Here is a 20,600-nt window from a genome sequence, read left to right as displayed (position 1 = left end):
GCCAGTCATTCAAAATCCTGTTGCTTCTGAAGTCTGAATCATTGAATGAAGGGGTAACATGGATTTTCTTCAAAGAATTGGCTGTAATAGTTATATTTTTTATCGAAAGTCAGGTTTTATTTAGGGAGTCTCTCAGTTTCAGGTGTGTATCTATGCTCATAGTCAACAGAACTGAACAGTAGGTTAATATAAGGTTATGTTGTGAAGACAATTCTCTGCATAAAAATACCTACACCTCAGGGTGTATTTGTCCCTGTATTACAAGTTATATCTTAACGATTCTATTATTGGTGATTTGAGAAATGTTTAGGCCAGCAAGCATTCATCACTAATTGCATAAAAGTAAAAAGTACAAGGTGATCTGTAGGAGGGCAGTAAAAATGGTCACTTGAAAAACAGTCACTTGTGAGACATGAACGTGGCGGAAGATTCATGAATGGAATGAAGTGTTTAAAGATCTCAGTGTTTCTCTGCAACTGTACTCTTTTCCCCCTTCTCTACCATCCAGCATTATCAGGGTAGTAAATTATATCATATCTGCACTATCTTAATGGCAGCCATATGATGATGAACTGGACTGTAGAGTCTGTAGTTTTCTAAGTCCTTAGATTTGACTTTGGGGTTGTCACATGAATAGGTTTTTTGAAACAGTTGCTTGAATTGCATTTTCCTTATGAAAACCTTGTTCCTATGAGTACATTTTTTCACTCCTAGGAATTTGCTGTCTTTGTGCTCTACCTCCTCTGCCTGAAATGGGAGGGATTTTCTTACAAAATCCCTGGGAGTTCTTTAGTCAGATCTTCCCTGGTGGAAACGTTTGGCGTGTTTCTGTGTTTTCCTGTCCTCCCGCTATGCAAATACGTCTGCTTTCTTAGATTGTCCCCGCCTGAGGAAGGAGGCAAGTTGTTAGATGGGGCACGGAAGAAATAACCCATGACCTTGTCTGAAAGCTGTATGTGAGCCTCTAGCTTTTGTTCAGCCCCCAGTGGATGGCCTGAATTGCTTGTGACTGATGTGCAGTAATCAATCACACCGTAAGCTCTCCCGGCTCCGAAAGGGAGACACAGCTAGGGTCATTTCAAAGTACTGTTGCCTAGATAATTTCAAAATTCCCTCCACTAAAGCACAGGTAGTTTGAAATTATACCGCATCATATCTTTTACATGTGAAATCACGAGCATTGACTAAAGACATTTTCAGCAACGAAAAGAATGAACTGTGTGGACACTTTAAAACCACCTCTTCAAAAACATTGACATCTACATTTGGTGAAACCATCGTCGTGTACAAGTTCATATCCATCGGTGGAAGCTCTTGTGCTCTGTGGAGAACAGTCTGCACAGAACGCAAACTTTTCTGTTTGTAAAATCTGCTTTATTTGTAGCTGTTAACATCTATGCAGGTACTTTCTCCTAATCCCTGGGGTATAAAGAAGAAAGATTCTGCGGTCACTAGTGTGCAGAATTATCTCAAACACAATAGATTTTCCTCATGACAAATCACACACAATCTCCATAGCAACCTCACATAATTATGCATAAGATTTCAATGTAGTAACAAAAATGAGCATGGCAGGAGTTGTAAAGAATAGCTATGTAGGGTGAGACAGATGTGGGAGTAGATGGTGTAGAGAAAGATTGAAAAGCAACTGTTTTAAAATGTGAAAAATGAACAAAAGACAGAAAGATTGCCTGCTTGGTATTGTGGAGAGTGGTGATTAAGTCAGTACATTATCTGGAAATTGGAGACTAGGGGCTCAGATATCTCCTAATAATACAGAGGTTCCTGTTAGTGCCACAACAGTTAGAGGAATGTCAGCAGCCGTTTTACCCTACTTTCGTAGGATTATAGTAGCTACAAAAATGATCTCTGAGTTGTAACTTGGCATGCAAGATCTAAGCACAGCAGTAGTTTATTTTTCCAAATTTTGCTTCAATCTGTTTGGATAGCTTTGATTAATGGGAGCCTAAAAATAATATGTGGAATTTTATTGTCATCCTTTTATATATATTTATTTATTTTTCTTTAGAATTCAAAGATTGCTCGTAACTTCCACATGAGCAGTTTGTGACTGAAGGGAGAGGGCTAGGACCTTCTCATGGTAGAAGTACTGCACTATTTTTTCTTTCTTACTATGCTCATAGTACTTTGCATATCATCCTAGATTAATAGCCAACCCTCTTGAGAATGTAATCATTCTGTATCATTATCAAATGCATTAGCAGTGTAAATGCAATACGTAGATTATATATTATGCTTATATATCCCAGTACTGATGAACCCAGTTAGCCCATTGTGATCCATCTAAGAGGTAAGGGCACATAGGAAGCCCTACGAACTTTCAACTTCCACAGTAGCTGAGGATTCCCAGCGGATTTAATAATTAAGTTCACACTTCAAGAGCAATAATCCTGTGTCAAGACATTTCTATGATTAAATCATTATTACAATGATTTGCTTTTAATTATCATGGCCTGATCCAGAGCTCAGCTGGCAAACCTGGCTTTTCCGAACTCAGTCAGGAACTCTGGCATTGACTTCAGCTGATTTTGATTAACAGTATATAAAAATGGTATAATCACTTTAATTAACATTTTATTCTAAAATATGGGAAAAGGTGGTAAACTAAACTGATCCATAAAATTCCATTCAACTAATTCCATTCATGCAATGTTAGGTGCTTTAGTTAAATTCAGAAATATATTTCCATCCAGAAAAAATTTAAGTTGTGATAGGAATGGATAACTCCTTACTTTTTTATATTTTATACAACAATACAACTTCATTCCAAGCTTGACTTCCTCTAATAGCAGATTTTAGGGATGCCAGAGGTGGGTTTTGTCTGTCACCCTCATTAACACAATCACATTGCTAAGTTGTCTTACTGAAGACTCTCAGTTTTGTTCACAGGAGATGAGAAAAGTGAAATGAGGAACTGATCATGATTCCTAACTCCTGTTTTTCTTCTCCCTGAGCAATTATTATTACTTTATGAATTGTGAAACCCCAAGTGAGTACCAGACTGAGAAGCTTCTCTGCCCTTACACCTTCCAGTCCTCTAGAGACAGCATCTTTTGCTCTTCAGGTCTCTGGATCTTTATTTATCAACCAAAGGTCTTGTCTTCTGCAGACCTGGCAGATATCCTCCGCTCTTCTCTTATGGCAGATGGCCGGCTGGCGCTTTGGGCACTTCCAAAAGAAAGATCACGGCATTTCAAACGCCAAAGCATCTTTTTGGGGCTGGCAGCCTGCTCAGGACTTCTCCCCTCCGTGTAGCAATTGAGATGCTGAGCACCTTACTGCCTCCCAGCTGAGGCGAATCCTAGGCATTTCTGTGCTCTCCTTTCGGTGGCTCTGCCCCGGTGCAGCTCTTCTTTGATGCCAGTGCAGCACTCCTGATTTTTCACACAGAGAAGAATCTCTCTTCGGCTCTGAGCTACAAATAAAGAAAATACTATTTCTCACTGCATCGTTTTTCTCTACAATCTCTGCAGTTATCAGAAAACAACTGAGCTGTGTGAAAATGATGAGTAGCAAGCTGACCAAATATTATGGGTGGTTAGTAATAAAACAGTTATCTGAACTACTGATAATCTTGAGTGCAGGTGTAAGCAACTGCTTTTTCTTCATTTGAACAATGTTTAATATAACTGTAACTTATTGCCAAGTGTCGCCATATGGCCGTGTGGTGGTCAATACCTAGAAACTACATCTAATATTAAGGACAAATTTTAAAGTTTATGCCCAGGGATTCCTTCTTCTCATGGATATCTAAACATTTGCACAACCAAAGTGTGCTGTGCTGAAGTGGGATAGCCTCAGCTGTATCATGATAAACTATATTAACTGTAAGCCAGTTTTCCTTAGGATTCTATGGCTTTTGGTTCTGTGGACTTGCATTAATATGAACTAATTGTTTTGAACTGTCTTTTATGGAACCCTCAACATTATATTGGCATCTATTTTTAATATATGTTACTTCTATTAAATAGGTTTACTAATATTAAGTATTAAAAGAGGTTTAGATATATTTCATGCATTAAATGTACAACTGTTTCAAACTATTCAGTTGAAATCCATTCCAAATGAAGCAAATGTGGCCAAGTAACATAAAAGTAATGAAAGTTTAACTAAGGTTTTATAGAAACAGGGAAGCAAGTACTGCATCCTGTTGAACTCTATTAATATTTCATACCACAAGATATTCTGCCGGCTAATATAAAACATAATAAGATGATTTGTCAGTAGATATATGCCGAACTTTTTATTCCACTCTCGATCCATTTTATTTGCATATAAAGTGGCACATTTACACTCAACAATAACTAGTCCTGGAGGAATGATATTTAGGAGGAGAATATAATTAATCTATTCAGGTCATAAACATTTTCTTTAGGGCAATGGGCAGCCATTTAAGACAACCTTCATAATCATTCATGTACATTACTAAAATATTTTAGAATGAGCTAGCAAAGCTGAAGATAGCCAAAATGTTGTCATTTTATTCCAAGGGATGTTTATGTTTGTCTTACATGGCATTTTGAGAATTATCTTAAGAAAAAATTCCTCTGTGTCTTTTATGGTTGGCCGTATGTTGATGTTGCAGTCCATTCTGTAGTGTGCTTAGATGATACCTATATTGTGTTTCTGTTCATTTTATGTCATAGCTCTAAAAGCATAAAGGAATTTTGCTATTTTTCAAATATTATGACTGCCTTATATGGAAACTAGTTATAAAGTGACTTAATAGTTCTAATTATGATAAAAGGTTTTCAGCAGGTCTGCCAAAAGAGAAAGCATTTTCCAAAGACATTTTCATGCTACTCAGTCTTGGGAGTCTTGACACATTGTTTTATGAACTTTAATTGTTCCAATATTTTTCAAAAGTTAAATAGATTGAAGGAAAGGAAGAGAGAAGAGAATTGAATTGGACAATGTGTAACTAAAGGAGCACGTTGGTCTATTGTAGTATTCTACCCTCTTGTAGCACATTAACATAAAGTGTAAGCAGGGTGCATACTGATTGCAAATTCACAATGTAGAGGAAATCAGTTGATTTTTAGATATAAAGAGCCAGGTTTGTATGGTCATAAATGGAGATCCAAATCTGTTTAATTTTTCCCATCCCCACATTTGCTCTGGAGAGCAGTATTTTGCACTGTGCTCCAATTTAAACCTTCTGGCCAGTTTCCATAACGCCAGTGCCATAGACTATATACTAATTCATATTCCAGGAGGAGGAGTCAGCATATCTGTAGTGCACCCAGTGCACTCATTTGCTCAACTGTAAGGCTATTTTCTCTCCCTTTGCAGGCTAAGCACATCCTCTCTCTTCTGCTTTTAGTTTCTAGCAGTCAGGAGAACAAGGACCCAAACCCTCTGTAAGGAAGTCTTCCAAAATTCAGTTCAGTCCTTTGCCACTCAATATACATAATCTTTGGGAATTTCACAGAAAATCCCTTCCGTTTAGTTCTACTGTTGCTGGAGCTTCCAAAATGTGGGCTATTCACTTCCTAAGAGGCAATGGTCCCTGTACCACGGAGTGTGTATTGTGGTGACTGAGGGAGACAAATGGGTAATAAGCAGGGTGTGTGAGCGAGAATGTGTGAGCAGGCAGTCATAGCCACCTGAGTTTACAAATTAACATATTTTGACATAATATTTTTAAAAATAGAAAAATGGAAAATAATGGTAGGTAGTCACAAAAGCCTCTAATCGATAAAGTCTTTGCTTAAAGCACTACATTGGTGTGGGATGGGCTCAAGCCTATGCACTCAACTCCTGTTAAAACCAATGAAAGCTCTTTATGGAACCATAAGAAATAAAATGCTTTGTTTAAAAAATACTTTTAAAATATTCATTGTTTTCTTACTCACTCACAAAAGGGCCAACCGATATTGTTTTAGCTCAGAAAGTGAGCAGACTCTGAGACATTTCTGAGGGATCATTATTATCCTATGATAAATTGACTTACCCCACATAGATGTCATAGACAAGTAACAGTCACAGGAGTGAATATGAAATAGCTGGTAATTACCAGATCACAATACAATGCAAACCTTTCATATGTTGATTAACCATAACTAATTATATGATTTTATCATCTTTATAATCTATTTTGGATATTGTGTGGAAGTAGCAGGAGAAGACAATGGCACATATTTAGCCCATCAGAAACCACTCAAATATTGCAGCTGCAGCAAGCGATTCAATCTGATCTTTAAACATCAGTTTTGCTTTAATCTCCTGTTCCCCGCAAATTCAAAGTGTTCTCAGTGCAGCGTCAAAGGGCTCGCCACAGCAGAAGATCAATTTGTCATGCTCATATTATCAATGCGCTTCGAGTCGGAGGGAGGCAGAGTTCAGCTGGAGCTTGATAGACAGAGGAACTGATGGCCGGATATCTGTGCTGTAAGGTAGATGGATTGGTGTCAGAGTGTGCGTTTCGCTGCATGGGGGAGAAAAAGCATGTAGCCACTGTATATGAATCATACTATTTCCCTTGTGGTTGGATTTTTAATAGCCAAACATCTAACTGGCCAAACAGAGGGCTGCACAGATTAAAACGAGAAGGCTTTAGGGCCCAAAATGCCTTTCTGAAAGCCATGCATCTGTTGGTGACGTAGGCCTTCTCTGGAAAGGTGTTTCTAATTTTAGTGTATCAGCAGGAAAGAAATTCTGAGCCTAAGCTGGGTTGAGAGGAATGTTTTACATATATATTTAAGTTTCAGGCTCTTGAGTTTTAGCAGCTTTTAAAAATGTAATCACATTTATCCAGTGAGATCTTCAGGTTCTCTGCACTCTTAATTTTCTGCTGACACCCGTATGCCTATCTCGTCAGGCGCGGGATGACTCCCATGCTCTGCGTAGCGCTGAGCTGGTGTGGGGTTGCGATAGGGCTCTTCTCCTGGCAGCGCTGGGCTGGTGCCGTTTCATCCTCTGCCCTGCTCTGTGCTGCGCAATGGCTTTCGCCTTCCTTTTCATCAAGTCCTGGATATACCGTGATGGGAGCACGGTGGGGTGGATTGCAGGAAGCAAATGGCAGAGCCAGCAAGTAGAAGGTAACTAGATTTCCTTTAGCCCCATCTCTGCGAATTTTCACTGGCATAAAGTGAGTTTCAGCAGCAGTAAAATTCATTGCTTCTTTACTGAGCTCTCAGAGGAGGCTTTCTCTCTGCAGTGTGACAGGAGAGGCATGGCCTAGAGAAAATCAATGATGAGGCAATTGAGACCAGGGAGCTGCTTCAGTGAAGTGCAAACTTATCGCTGTCCCAGGCAGATAATAACAATCATTCCATTTACACTGCAGAAACTTGTTCAAGGCAGCAGCGCAGGTGTAATAATGGGCTTTGCTTCTGGAATTGGCAGCAGGTTATTGAGGTAATCCTCAGGCAAACACCGCTTCCTGGACTTTTCCCCGTATTTTATGAGAGGTCATATTTCTTCCCTGAAACCCAAAGCCTTTTGGGTCTCTTGAAGTCTTGAGCCTTTAGTAAAAGGGCTGCATGAACCTAGGGCCCAAGAGTCCTGAGCTATACACCTCCCACGAAAGGAGAAGGCTCAGCCTACTGCACACCATTGTCAGCAGCAGAAAAGCTGTTTAAGAGCTTATATAAATGAAAAATGTGTAAAAACTCTTTGCCAGACACTGTTCTCCCTCCCATGATGACAGCAACATAGGCAGATTAGGTTACTGTAACCCTACGGAGGCTGAGACTGCTGGCTTGTGGGCTGGATCCTTATTTTTTCTCCAATTAACCAAGAAACCTTTCTTTAGCTGGGATGCTGCCTAGTTATGAAGGGCTATTTGGACATTCCTGTGATGATAGATATAATTTGAATCTTTTAGGATACTAATTATTTTTTTATTTTTTGAATCACCTCTCTAGGTAATCACTATTAAACCACGATGCTTTGCTGGCCTTTGAGAGTCAGTGGAACACCGGAGGCTTTGGGGGAGGATGTTGTTTCCTTTCTCCTCCTTCTCCTTCATTATTCCATCCATCATTTCCCAACCTAACGGAGCTTTCTGTCCCCATACTGGGCTGCCGTTGGGAGCTCAGATTCTTCTCCCCACATCTGAAGGTGAGATCCTACCCCACATCACACCTCTTTCCTCATCCCTTGTTTCTTTGGTGCCTCCTACTTCTTCCCGACTCCTGTAGAGGAATATCTTTTCCCTTATGTCTCCTTGAGAACGATGTCATCCCAGAGATTGTACAGCAGGGGGGGAGGTGAAGGCCATCATCCATCGGTGATGCAGCACAGCATTGCTTAAGGCACAAGGTTGGTATTGTTACTATCAAGAAAACCATGCATACTGAAGGATACCAGTACCTAATCATATTCTTGCTGTAATATCATGGTAATTTAGAACATATATTACCGTTCACTGTGTTCTCGTTCTGGTGGAAGGAGAGAGCAACACTATATACTGGTGACTTAGAGTGAGCCGAAGTCTTTGACAAGCTCGGATGAAAGGTCAAACTCGGTTGGGTTTGGTGCTACTTTTTAGTTATTACAAGCCCTACAGGAAACTAGATGGCTGCTTAAGGGACTCAGGAATTTCCCTAACTCCTGCACTAAAACTCATCTGTTCTGTTTTACTTAAACAGAGGATCAGGGCTTCTCCAGCTCCGTTCTCTCTTCATCAAGATCTTTTATGCATTTTCAGTTCAAAGAAGTGAGAAAAGATCATCTGGTGCATAATATTTATGGAATAAAGGAAGGTGGAAGGCTATCAGGTTATTCCACATGAAAGTCTGGGGACAGTGTGAGGTTAATAGCTGTTCAGAAGAAGTCAGTTTTGAAGGGTGTGTTCACTTGTAATGCTGGTCTCTTGAGTAATTTAAAGTTCCTCCTGAGTTCTTAAAGATCTACCATCAGTGTTTCTTTCCAAATGCTTTCACTTTATTACCTCCTATGAAGCTCCCAGGGCTCCCAGTGAGATTTGTTCAACTGCTTGCAATCACGCCAACCCACCCACCCATCCCCATGAAGGCATGAGCAAAAATTCCAAAATGTCAAATGTCATAGATATTTTTTCGTTACCTCTGGAATCCAGAATTCCTATGCTAGCCCTCACCCAAGTCCAGTCTTGTTTATGACTTACAAGCAGAGCAATATATTTGTTTTTTATTAAGCAAAAGCCCAGGAGACCAATTTTAAAACAGAACTAGAAAATGCACAGGAGCCTAAATATCTGTCATTTCTGTAATGCACAAGGGTGTCCTGCAAGTCATAATGCGATTGATACGTTACACAGTTGATGATACATACTAATCATGTCAAGATGGCTAAAACGGGCTGTTAATTCATTTCTGTCCTTTCTTAGGTTGTCAAGGATCTAATACATTCGCTTTAGCTATAATAATGACAAACTGCATAGTTATTAAAAAAAAGAAACTACTCATTCATTAATCAAAATTTTTTTTGTTAAAGTAGGGTTTTTTGAAGTGTTTATGGCCTAGATGGATAATATGACTATTGCGACTGTTCTTCCCATTTCAACCCTATTATACCATTAATAGAGTCAATGACCAGATTTTCCATCAAGCAAAATAGAAAACAGGCCCTTGAATTGTTTCTTGTTAATTAAATTGTTATTATTTGTTTTAAACATGGGGGTTTTATTGCATGCTAATATTTAACATAACACTAACAAGCATCGAGATGAAATGCAACATTCGCAGTAGTCAGCTTTTTGCTGATGTGTTTTAGAAACTCACAAGATGACTTACATCTCTTGAACTACTGTGGCAATAAAACAAAGACGACCAGAAATCTATCCAAAGCAAACAGTTACAGTTTTCAGAAAACAAATAGTCCTGTAAGAAACCATGCTGAGTCTTAATCTCACAAATAATTGCACGCATGTGTGTTTCTGTGTGTGCAGATTTCTGCCAGCCTGGGACAAGAATCTGCCTGCACGGACTAAAAATGACTAAAATTGCAGGCATCTCCAATTGCAGTCGTCTCCTAGCTCCTTCCTCCTTATACTACCATTGCTATGAAAGAAATGAGGTTTTAAACTCCTCAAGGAAGTGCCCATTCCATAGTTCCAGGGTTTAAGCATCTGACTGGAGATGCCTTTATGAACTCTGACTTCCATAACATACTGAGGAAACAGAAAATCAGATTCATTTAACGTGTTTCAAGTTGCAATTCCCAGCCTGGAAGCTTCAGTATCACTCACCACTGATGCAAACTTCAATTCGTGGCTTTTTTTCCTGCAGTTTTGGGGGTGTTGTAGAGCAATAAATTATAAATTTGTATGAAGAAATTCTTTTATAGTGTATGCAGATTCATAGATTTGCACATAGAGATACCAAACTCCATCATAAAATAGTTTTACTTATCATAATGTAAGGTTTTCTGAAAAAAAGTTAGAGACACTGGCAAATTTGTTGCCCAAGTTTAAAAACTTGGCCACTGGTTTGTATTATGTAATTGAATAATGTAAATGATCTCACAGCTGTTCCCCAAAACCACGTAGCTGTTTGGCTCGGGGGTTGGTTGGTTGTTGTAGCAGTCTTCAATAGGTGTCCTAGCAAATCGGTCCTAAACAAACAAAATAGAAATACCGACGGATATTAGGTAAGGAAGTGGCTTTGTACTTGCTCCTCCAGTTTGCTTTTAACTGTTAGTAATGACACACTATCCTTGTGCTTGTCACCCTGCGAAAATTGTGGTATGGTGACATTGTGGCATCTGTGTTTAATTCAAACTTCAGTCAGATTCATTGGCTCCGAAGGTTAAATAAAATAATGCAACTGCAGCCTGGCTGAGAATAGATGCTGAAATAGATCTAATTACTTGTACAGGTGTGAGGCTGTATTTTGCCTTACTTCACTGGAGGCTTCTTGACTTCTGCACAGTTAGTGAGACAAATTATACTGCGGTGACTTTGTCATTTACATGCTAGCAACAATGTTCCAAATAATACCCAACATTATGTGGTCAATTTGAAGTTGAGCACCTATTTATTTTAATAGGTTTATTTATTTCGTTCAACCCCTAGAAGCTATTATTGACACTGGACCATTGCTTGTAATTGCTTCACTTAAAAAGCACATTTTGAAGCTTGCAATTGTTTTGATGATTGTTAAATTATTGGTTGCATAACGAATATCAAAGAATGGCTTCTTTTTTGTACTTCTTGAACTTTCAACCCAGCAAATGCTTGAACAGTAAGTGAGCTGTCCCATGGAAGACACATTTTCATAATCAGTTTTGTTACACAGTGCAGAGCTACAGGATAGCAGCAGAGTCACCGAACATTTAATGGGCCTAGCAAGGAGCACAGCTGATCCTGATGCTTGTCTCAATAGAGTTAGCAACATGTACCAAAGACCGCTCTAGTGGCTGTTGTGCCAAAAAAGGCATCAGCCCCTTTATGTGTTCTTGGCATGAAGATGTGTTTAGTTCCCCACACAAAGGGCTAGGATTCTTGTGTGAACATATTTCTGTGCACTGCTATGTGACACAGTGGCCACTTGCAAGATAGTCCTGTTTTTTTCAGCAAAATATATTCTCATACGAATTTGTATGTAAAATGCCTTCCATTTAGGTAAATTGTGGAGTCACGACCAGCATTTGTTTTGCCTTGATTAGAAGGGAGTAGATTGCTTTAGATGGAACATGTGTTTTGCAGCGTGTAAGCACGTTGGATTCCACGCTTCCCACTTCCTACAGAATATATTGAAGTTATATAAATTTCATGTCAGTCGCTTAGCTTCCCTTTTTCATTTACTTAGAAGTAATGCAAAGGAAAGTTCTTGACACCCCGCATCAGGCGTAAGAGGCATACAGACTGCCAGCTGCGTGCCTGCATCCGGCCGCTAACATTTGCATTGAATTACATGGCCACCAAATTACATTACATCAGTGTTCTGTTTTATTTTTTTCCTGATCAAAACTTATCTTCTGTATCTCTGATTACAAGGACTCTAGCATTCCGTTGACATCTATGAATTTGAGTGTGTTCATTGGAGTCATTGCTCTCATGACTGACGGTCATTGCGTTGGGTAATTTAACAGCTGTGTGCAAACAAAGAAAACTGGTCACAGACGAAACTCTACAAACCAAAGGTGGTGGCGGGGATTCATTTGTAAGATTATTACCCTGAATCTGTTAACAAAAATCTGCCAAACAGCAGCAGTGAGTTGTTAACAAGCAGTATGGAGAGCCACGGGGATGCAAGTTTGTCCATGACGGGTCTTCAGCCGGCTGGCACAGCCCTCAAAGGTGGGAGAAGCTGGCCTTAGGCAGGACCACCATCCTGCTGAAATATCTTCTGGTTTATGACCTCTCCTGGGCGGTCAGTAATAGTAGGTGTGCTATAAAATTCTTCAGTAAGTTCACCTTCAGTGGGATAATGCTTCCCTCCTCTCTCTCTCTTTGCTTCTCATCCCTACTTGCTTCCACGTAAGCAGATGAGTGAAATTTATGCCATGAGACTAAAAGGCCAAATCTTGTCAGTTCTCATCCACTCTTTTCTTTGGCACCTCGAACCACTAAACAGTTAATGGCTCACACTGTGGCACTGCTGCGATTTTTCCTTCGGTCAGACGTTACTCCTCGAAGCTGAGTTCTGCTAAGAAATCTAAGGCTTTATGATGAACCAAGATTTATAAAGCAATTTAGAGATGTAAAGAACTATATAAATGCTAAGTGTTATTATTCATGAGTAATCAGCTGAACAATTGACATATATAATGGAATTCCTCTTACTTGCACTTTTGATGTTAAATGAAAAGAGACCAATAGTACATAATGAATACAGATAGAGCAAAATGAATTTCTGAATTTTGTTTGTAGAGGAGGGCATACAACAAACGGCCATCTGCCCACGTAGAAAGGATTAGTGGTCTGGGAATATTTTTATCCACTGCTGAGAAAAGTATTTCTCTTTCATAATTTCCAGTACAATTCTGCTGTAGGTATTTCTGTGATACTGTTTGTGACTCAGTGTAAGAAGGTCGTATGCAGTCAGAAAGCAGAGGATACAGAGTGGAATTTCAAGTGAACCTCGTCAACAGCTCAGTATTCTGAGATGGCTACAATGCCCTGATCAGAGCAGGTGAAGTAATAATGAATCTGGAGTTAAAAGAATCAATGTATATAGAATATATAGATATAACATAGATATTTATATATTTTATATGCTCAATATAGAGCAGAAGAGAAATAAAATAAAATAAAATAAAATAAAATAAAATACATCCATACACTTCAGATTTCGGTGACTCTTATTTGTAAAATGATTCGGAAAGGAGGTACCCAACCTAGCTGTGTTTATATTATCACTGAACCTTTTGGCATATCTCAACAAAGACCATAGGCTGTATTTATTTTCAAAGTCACGGCTTAAGAAAGATTTTATGGGTCAAGCTGTTAAAAGTGGTTTATTTCATGAGCTGCAATGTTGAATAGTCACCCATGCACATGCCAGAGTGGATGAATTTGGCAGAGTGCTACAAGCCCTTGTTTCGTAGCAGATTATGTGAGGAAAGCATGGTCTGGGATGTGTGGCCCTCTGCTTTTTGCTGAACTGTTTCTGGACTTCTGAGCAGAAAATTTCTAAGAAAGATAAGGATCATTGAATGAGACTGGGGAGCAGAAGGTTACACTTGAGCATGGCAGCTTTCTGCTGTCTTTCTTAATAATAAACTATATTAAAGCCCAATATTTAATTTTGCAATAGAAAATTCTCCTAAAGAAGTGTTTTGTAATAGAGAGAGGGAAAAGCTGGGTCAATACTGTATATTCTCTCTTATACAATGTTCCTTCCTCAGCTCAACCTAATTCTTTAGTAGCACACAGGCCAGCAGGTCATGGCTGTATCTTTACAGGACTTTTGGGGAAGCGTATATTGGATATGAATTGGTAATTTACTTATTTGCAGTCAGCTTTCAAAGATGCAGCACCGTGCAGATTCGTAGTAAAACAAGCATAGAGAAAATGCTGGAAATAGTGTGAAACACTGCAAACAGAATTGCGAATTTCTTAAAGCCAAACAAACAGTATAAATCTAGTGTTCCTCATGTAGATATCCTTGCCTATGTTAGTGTTACACATTTAAATTTAAATACTAAGTTTCAGCATAGTGTGTTGACTGTTATACTTCAAAACATGCACACATACCTTGGCAAGCCCACTGCTGTCTGACTCCTCCTGCCCCTGGCAGGTAATACCCATCGCCCGCAGCCTGCAGCATTCGGGTGAAGCGTGGTGGCACCTCAGGTCTTTTCCGAATCTTTCCAGGTGCTATCAGTGAGTAAAGAGTCTCGGTATCTCCACACCTAACAGCTGTTCAACACCAACGTTAAAAGGTGACTAGCGCTCAGTGGCTGTTGAAGGAGCAGCCTGTATCCTGTGTCTGGACCGGGGAAGGTATTTCATTTATTTTGTGAGATGCCTGTTCGCTGAGTCTCCGTATTCAGCGGCAGCTTGCGTGGGGGCGCACGCGTTGGCTGGGGCCGTGGGAGGCAGCGCGCTTTGGCTGTGTCCCGGTGCGCCGGCCTTGCCCCGGTGCGCCGGCCTTGCAGAGCAGCCGCCGCAGCTGCTCGAGGAGTGGGAAGGAAGCGGAAGGAAAATCCTTCCTTCCCCGCGCTCCTCCCTGGCAAAGCGATGGCGTTCGCGCAGGTGCCTCAGACAACCCCCCCCTTTTTGGCACCGGCAGAAAACCGCGTTGTGTCAGCACCATATAAAGTTCCCGCGTATTATAACGTTCTGCGTATGATAACCGGAGCTTGCGTAGAGAATAACGGCTGACAGTGTGCAAATAAAATACCTGTCCCTCTGTCAGCGAGGCTTACTGACACATAAAAACACACAAAAGGAGGAAAAGCAACCGCACGGGCACAGGGCAGACGTAAATCTTGTTTGCGTGAAGCTGCAAAGTCTCATTTGACTGCTGCAATACAGGCAGAGGGGAGCTAACTTTTAGCACTCGAGGTGTCCTGCACAGAAAGTGCGAGCACATCAGTCGCTTCAGCTTCCCATCGAGCAGTCCCTGGCACCGGCAAGGCGCGCAGCTTTGGCCTCTTGCCCTATGCTTAATAGGCGCCTAAGGTGACATCCGGGCCCATCCCGGTTGGGTTTCCAGAGTGTCTAACCACTTCAGCTGGCACTGAGCGTGATGTTTATATATTTAAGCTCTAAAGTCTACACAAATAGGCCTAAGATTTAGCGAGGACACAATAATTGCTTTCCTTTTAGCAGCAGGTGACACGTTTCCCACTGAGAAAAATATAATCCTGCTGCTTTTAGTCATAACAGGAGCAACAGGAGAAAAATAGATGAGGAAGTGGGAAATGTCACTAGTTGTGTGTTGGAAATTCCATTCGCAGGCATGATTTAGCGCTCTGTGTAAAATTAAAACATTAATTGACAGGTCGAAGTTATAGTTTATTGCCCATGAGCTGCAAGCCACCAAATGATATTATTTAATCATTGATGTAAATTTGCAAAGTTCAGAGAACAGTATGGAGTCTTTACTGTTGCCTTTTGGCTCTGCTTTTGCCCTGGGTAGCCCAGCTGGGCTGCGCAGGGAAAACGTGTGCCCAGAGAGCGATGCGAGTGCCGGCAGCCTGAGAGGAGATAGGCATGGAAAAGGCTTGGACACTGTTCTTCACATTTAGCAAGGGTGCCTGGCACGTGTTACTCTATCGTTTTAACAGATGTCGATAGTATTTACCTTCTCTTACTGTATGCAAGCGCAAGGAAACTGGTAAGAGAAAGTTTCAAGTCCAGCTATCTGACTGCATCCCTTTCTCTGTGGTTGGTCTCATAGACCCTAAACCTGGAGATCATTCCAAAACTGCAAACTCATTTAGACTGGTAGATTGCTCCCAGACCTCGGTGTGGGCAAGGTAGGAGCAGTACCGTTGTGCCATGGGGATCTACTGGTGTAACTGGGCTGCATGTTTGACTGGATCTCTGGGAACTAATATATGCTGATGAAAATAGTGTATATTGATGGTACAGATGATGAAATCTCACCAAATATTATGCTACTGTGTCACTGGAATCACAGTGCTATTCTCTGGAAAGCAGTCCATTTTACAAACTTTCCCAAAGCTTCGAAAGAGTGCAAATAATCAGATGTCTCCATGGAACTAGATAGTGTTCCCGTAAAGATTATAAGCTAGTAAATACTTCTGGAGTTTGCAGTCATGTTCAAGAATTTCCTCTTGGTGGATAGTATATGTGTCTCCTATCTTTGGTGAGCTTAACCACAGGTTATTTTTCAGATAAAACAGTCATAGCATATCAATGCTATAAATTAAAATTAGATGAGGAGCAAATCCTCAGATCTCTCAGCAGAATAGTATATCTCAGCATTATTCCAACTCCCAAGCTAAGATTATGAGGGACCATGTCTTTTAAGGGTTAAATTCTGCCTTTTTAATAACAAGTGTTTTCACTATGTAGCACTAATCATAGCTAAAAGAATAATTACCAATCTGTGAAAAGCAGAAAACTCTGCCTTGATTGATAACTTGGTATTAGAGCTGAAAGAACAAGCTCTAATCAAGAGCATTTTAGGAGACAAATAATCTAAAGGCCTTGTGCTTCAAAATCTAAAGGATAAAACAATGCAATATGACTTAAGATCTATCAGCTGATAGATCTTAGCAGTAGGCAGTATGGGCTGTCAAAGCAGAAAAATCACTTGTTCCTGAAGTGTCGCTAGAGCTGACTGCGTAAGTCTCTTCCGTAAAGGATCACTGCAATTTTCAAGACCATAAAATTAAATCATTTGGACCTTAACTAAATACACACTTTTTAAATTGGCTTATTTTTCATATATATGTGTGTTGGGGGGTATATATAATACACATACATACTCAGTGTGTTTCTGGTGGCAGGTTAAGAAAATGAACGGATTGGTAATAAAGGCCTGGAAGGACTCCGGAGATGGAGATTTCAGTTGTGGTCTTGCCAGAATAATCAGAGAATGTGACTTATTCATCAGTGCCTCAGTTTCCCCACTTGTCAAATGGAGTTGCAGCTTGTCTTTTGGGATGTGTCACGGAGATAAATCCAGTTGTCTCTGTGAAATACTTAGCTTGTCTGGCGTCACAGGAGAGCCTACAGAGTTTTGCAATGGGAAATGAGAGATTCCGTTTGCCTTTTCCTTAATCCTCCCCTTCCACCATATGTACTTTGTGGCTCGGCAGACACCCGCGTGTTCAGCGTGCCTTTCTGGCCCCCGGCATCTGAGGCGCGAGCAAAAGCTAACATGAGGGGCAACTCAGCCATCCACAGAAGTGGTTGTGTTTTTCAAATATGTACGGAGGCTGCTTTATTTTACCTCACACGGGATGAATGCAAGTATCAAAGGAAAGGAATTTGGATGCTGTGCTTCCTTGCACTCCCCCGCTTGGAAAAAAAAAAAAGGCACAACTGTTGGATACATAGGAAGGGACTGTGAGACAGACCCAAAAACTCACCAGCAGTCTAGCAGGATTTCGGAAACCTCCAAGGGGGCAGAGCGTGCACATTCTCAGCAAAATCTCGTTAGGTGCCTACTGGCACCTTTAGACGCTTAAACACCTCATGTCACCCGTGCGGTTTTGGTTCTGTTGTGATTTGTGCTTCCCCCGTCTGCAAGCAGCTGGGGGGACACAGGCAAAGGAAGCTGGACTGATAGGCCCAGGCCATAGCAAGCGCCAGGATGCGCTGGTTTAAGTAAAGACTGCAGAGGCGGCTGCCAGCTGAAATCCTGCTCCGAGCATCCTCCCCGGGAGAGGCTGCAGCTGGGCAGCTCACTGGCGTGCTGCGTCCAGGGCCTCTGCTGCAGGGAGGCTGCGTGAGCAACAGCCCAGGTGCCCAAGGGGGATTAAAGCCAGAGTTAGGAATCGTCTTTAACTCCCTGTTCTTAACTAGCACAATGAAAACCTGTTGGTTGGACTGCTTAGCAAGGTTCAGACTTATAAAGGGTTTTTGGAAAGAAAGGGGAGCGAGGCAAGAGAAATGGCTCTGCCTACCAGCCCAACTTGCGAACGCTTCCCTGCAAGTCTCAGACCGTAAAGCATTAGGAGGTGTTTTCCTGCTAGGAATGCATACCAGCACTTCATAGCATAGTACTGTCTCCACATCCAAATACGACTCCCAGTATAGTTTGTGGCAAATTTTCCTTTGAGCCCCATTAGGCCAGAAGACAGTACTGCAGTGCGGAGATGTTTGATATCCAAACAGGCACCGTTGGAAAGGAGAAGAGGGAGGTTTTTATTTGGTGTAGAGGCTTTTTTATGTGAGAGAGGGGGGTTGACCAAGTCTGAACTATGCATGATACGCATTTATATAGAAATAATTTGAGAGGTTTATACTGAGTAGCATGCATTTGCTCTTAAAGCTTTTGTATGATTTATGAAAAGTGTTATTTCTATTACTCAGACATATGAAAAGAAGCAAATTACCTTATTACATTATGTGGCCAGACAAAAGAAGAGTTAAATGGACCATACAAGTTTCTCTTAAAGCATTAATTTTCTTGTGTTGTCTTTAATTTCCTTGATAATGAAATGTTCACAATAGCCACTGGGTATTACTGTATGAAAGATAAATTAGATCATTCCCGTTAGAGGTAAATCCTCTCCTAGGCTTGTCATCAGGATATGGTTACTGTAAATTTCTCTATACACATGAAATGTCAATCCCTGAAAACATTTTCTGTTGGAAAACAAGAGAATTTTCAGAATCTTTTCATTTAAATACTGTCAAGTTGATGGCTGTGGAAGTGCTTTTTAAATGAATGATTACAGACTGTATCTAAAGTTTGAAAATTGCTTTTTCTCCCCTGAATAAGTTTAATCCTGAGATATCAATGAGACTTGCAGATGCTCAGCACTCGAGTGAAGCCATGCACAAGTATAGCTGAGGGAGTGAAATGGTTCCATTTTATGACTACCTTGATATCTGTAATGCCTTAAAATCGTACCGAGGTGGTAGGCTTCTCTTTAAATAAGAGAGAAGATTTGACAAGTTCCTAACATTTCTACTGACCTTGAGTGGGAGCCCAACACCTGAAGGACCTGGCCCATCAGCCGTTGTGCATATTGCCATCTAGAGGTCCTGCAACTGCGTTAAGCCACAATACCGAGCAGAGCCTTTAAGACTGATCAACCTAGCTGATAATAATATGTATGAAATGCATGCTAATATAGGTTAACAAGACTGGAAAGGGATGCCTACCTAAATCTTTAGCACTTTCTGGGCTGGAATCTCTCTTAACTTGTAGAGTTTCTTACGGTATTTTTTTTCCTGTGATGTAATACAAGCTCAATATTTCAGATCAAGAATCCGCACACAACCATCTGGAGGTTTAATTAATCTGAATCATGAGACCTTCCGAGGGTCATACAGTATATTGTGTGCGATTCCTGCATGGAGCACGTACATAGTTCAATGCGGTGCTTCGATCCTTCTGTTGTACGTAAATTATTGCCGCTGGTTTTGAATACTCAGAAACATGAGATGCTTAGCAAATGCTAGATGACAACAGAAGGCCAGTATCTATAGGAGGGTTTATGCAGAATGAATAGTATCCCCAAATGATGTTTTTTTATATTAGTGTTTATAAACCCTTGTGTCAAATTACTCTAAAAATCACCCATTAACAACAGAGAGGAAAAACTGGTTACTGTGTATATCTCAGTTAATTCCTTTGAGGTCAACATGATCCCAAATTGAAGTTGGACCGCACCACCCCTACGCACTGGAAATGTGATGTCACCTTTGTGTCGAAAAAAAAAAGTTTGGGGGTACCGCATTGATATATATTTTATTTTATTTTGCTCTCTCTGTCTGAGAGCGGCGAGAAGCAAGGCTGCTGCAGAACGCCGGGTACGGTTCTCTGTTTCCCGAAAGAGGGACGCAGTTATCTAAGCATCGCAAGGTCTGCAGCAGAGTGTAAGGTACACTAACGTGGCTCATCACTTGTTGCCATAGATTTCCCAGCTGATGATGATGAAGATCTTTGAAAAGTAATTCAGTTAAATAAGATAAAGAACTTTTCCAGTAAGCCACAGCCAATGACAGGAATTAGATTAGTAGAAACATGAAGGTTTATGCGTATGTTCTCACTGTTAATTCACATTAAGTTCTCTGTGGATTGAAAGATTCGTGTTTAAGAAACATGGGCAGGTAAGTATTATACTTGCTATTTCACACATAAAAATAAGGGCGTTTTCAAAAATACATTTTTTATGTTAACTTGCAAGATAGGGTATAAAACAAAAAGCTATCATGTAATCTGAATTGTCACTATATATCCTGCGTAGCAGCCAACAATGAATATTTATCCAAATCTGTATTTTCAAGCCTTTCATTCGATAGTTTGTGTTTGTTTCAGTCTTATTTGAATAAATGGAATGTTTTGCAATAACTGTAACTAATATCTCTAGGCGCATAACATTTGAAATAGATCTGCAATTCAATACGCTGATATTCAAGTGCAGAAAAATTATTGGTGCTACCCAGAGCTAAATTACAGCTTTGATTTCACTGGTACTGCATTTTACCTGCGAATTCAAAAATGCTGAGCAAAATTAAAGGTTCACTTTAATTTTTATGAAAAGAAAATAGATTA

General features: G+C 40.4%; 1 protein-coding gene across 1 annotated transcript in view; it reads left to right on the top strand.

Annotated features, from left to right (window-relative positions):
* Positions 1–20,600, top strand: part of NCKAP5 (NCK associated protein 5) — a 388,365-nt gene that overhangs the window by 97,660 nt on the left and 270,105 nt on the right. The window lies entirely within an intron of this gene.

This window comes from Apteryx mantelli, chromosome 6 (genome assembly GCF_036417845.1).
Source record: "Apteryx mantelli isolate bAptMan1 chromosome 6, bAptMan1.hap1, whole genome shotgun sequence".
Lineage (NCBI taxonomy): Eukaryota > Metazoa > Chordata > Aves > Apterygiformes > Apterygidae > Apteryx > Apteryx mantelli.
Note: the sequence above shows the minus strand (reverse complement) of the source record. Positions and strands in the feature narration are given on the sequence as shown.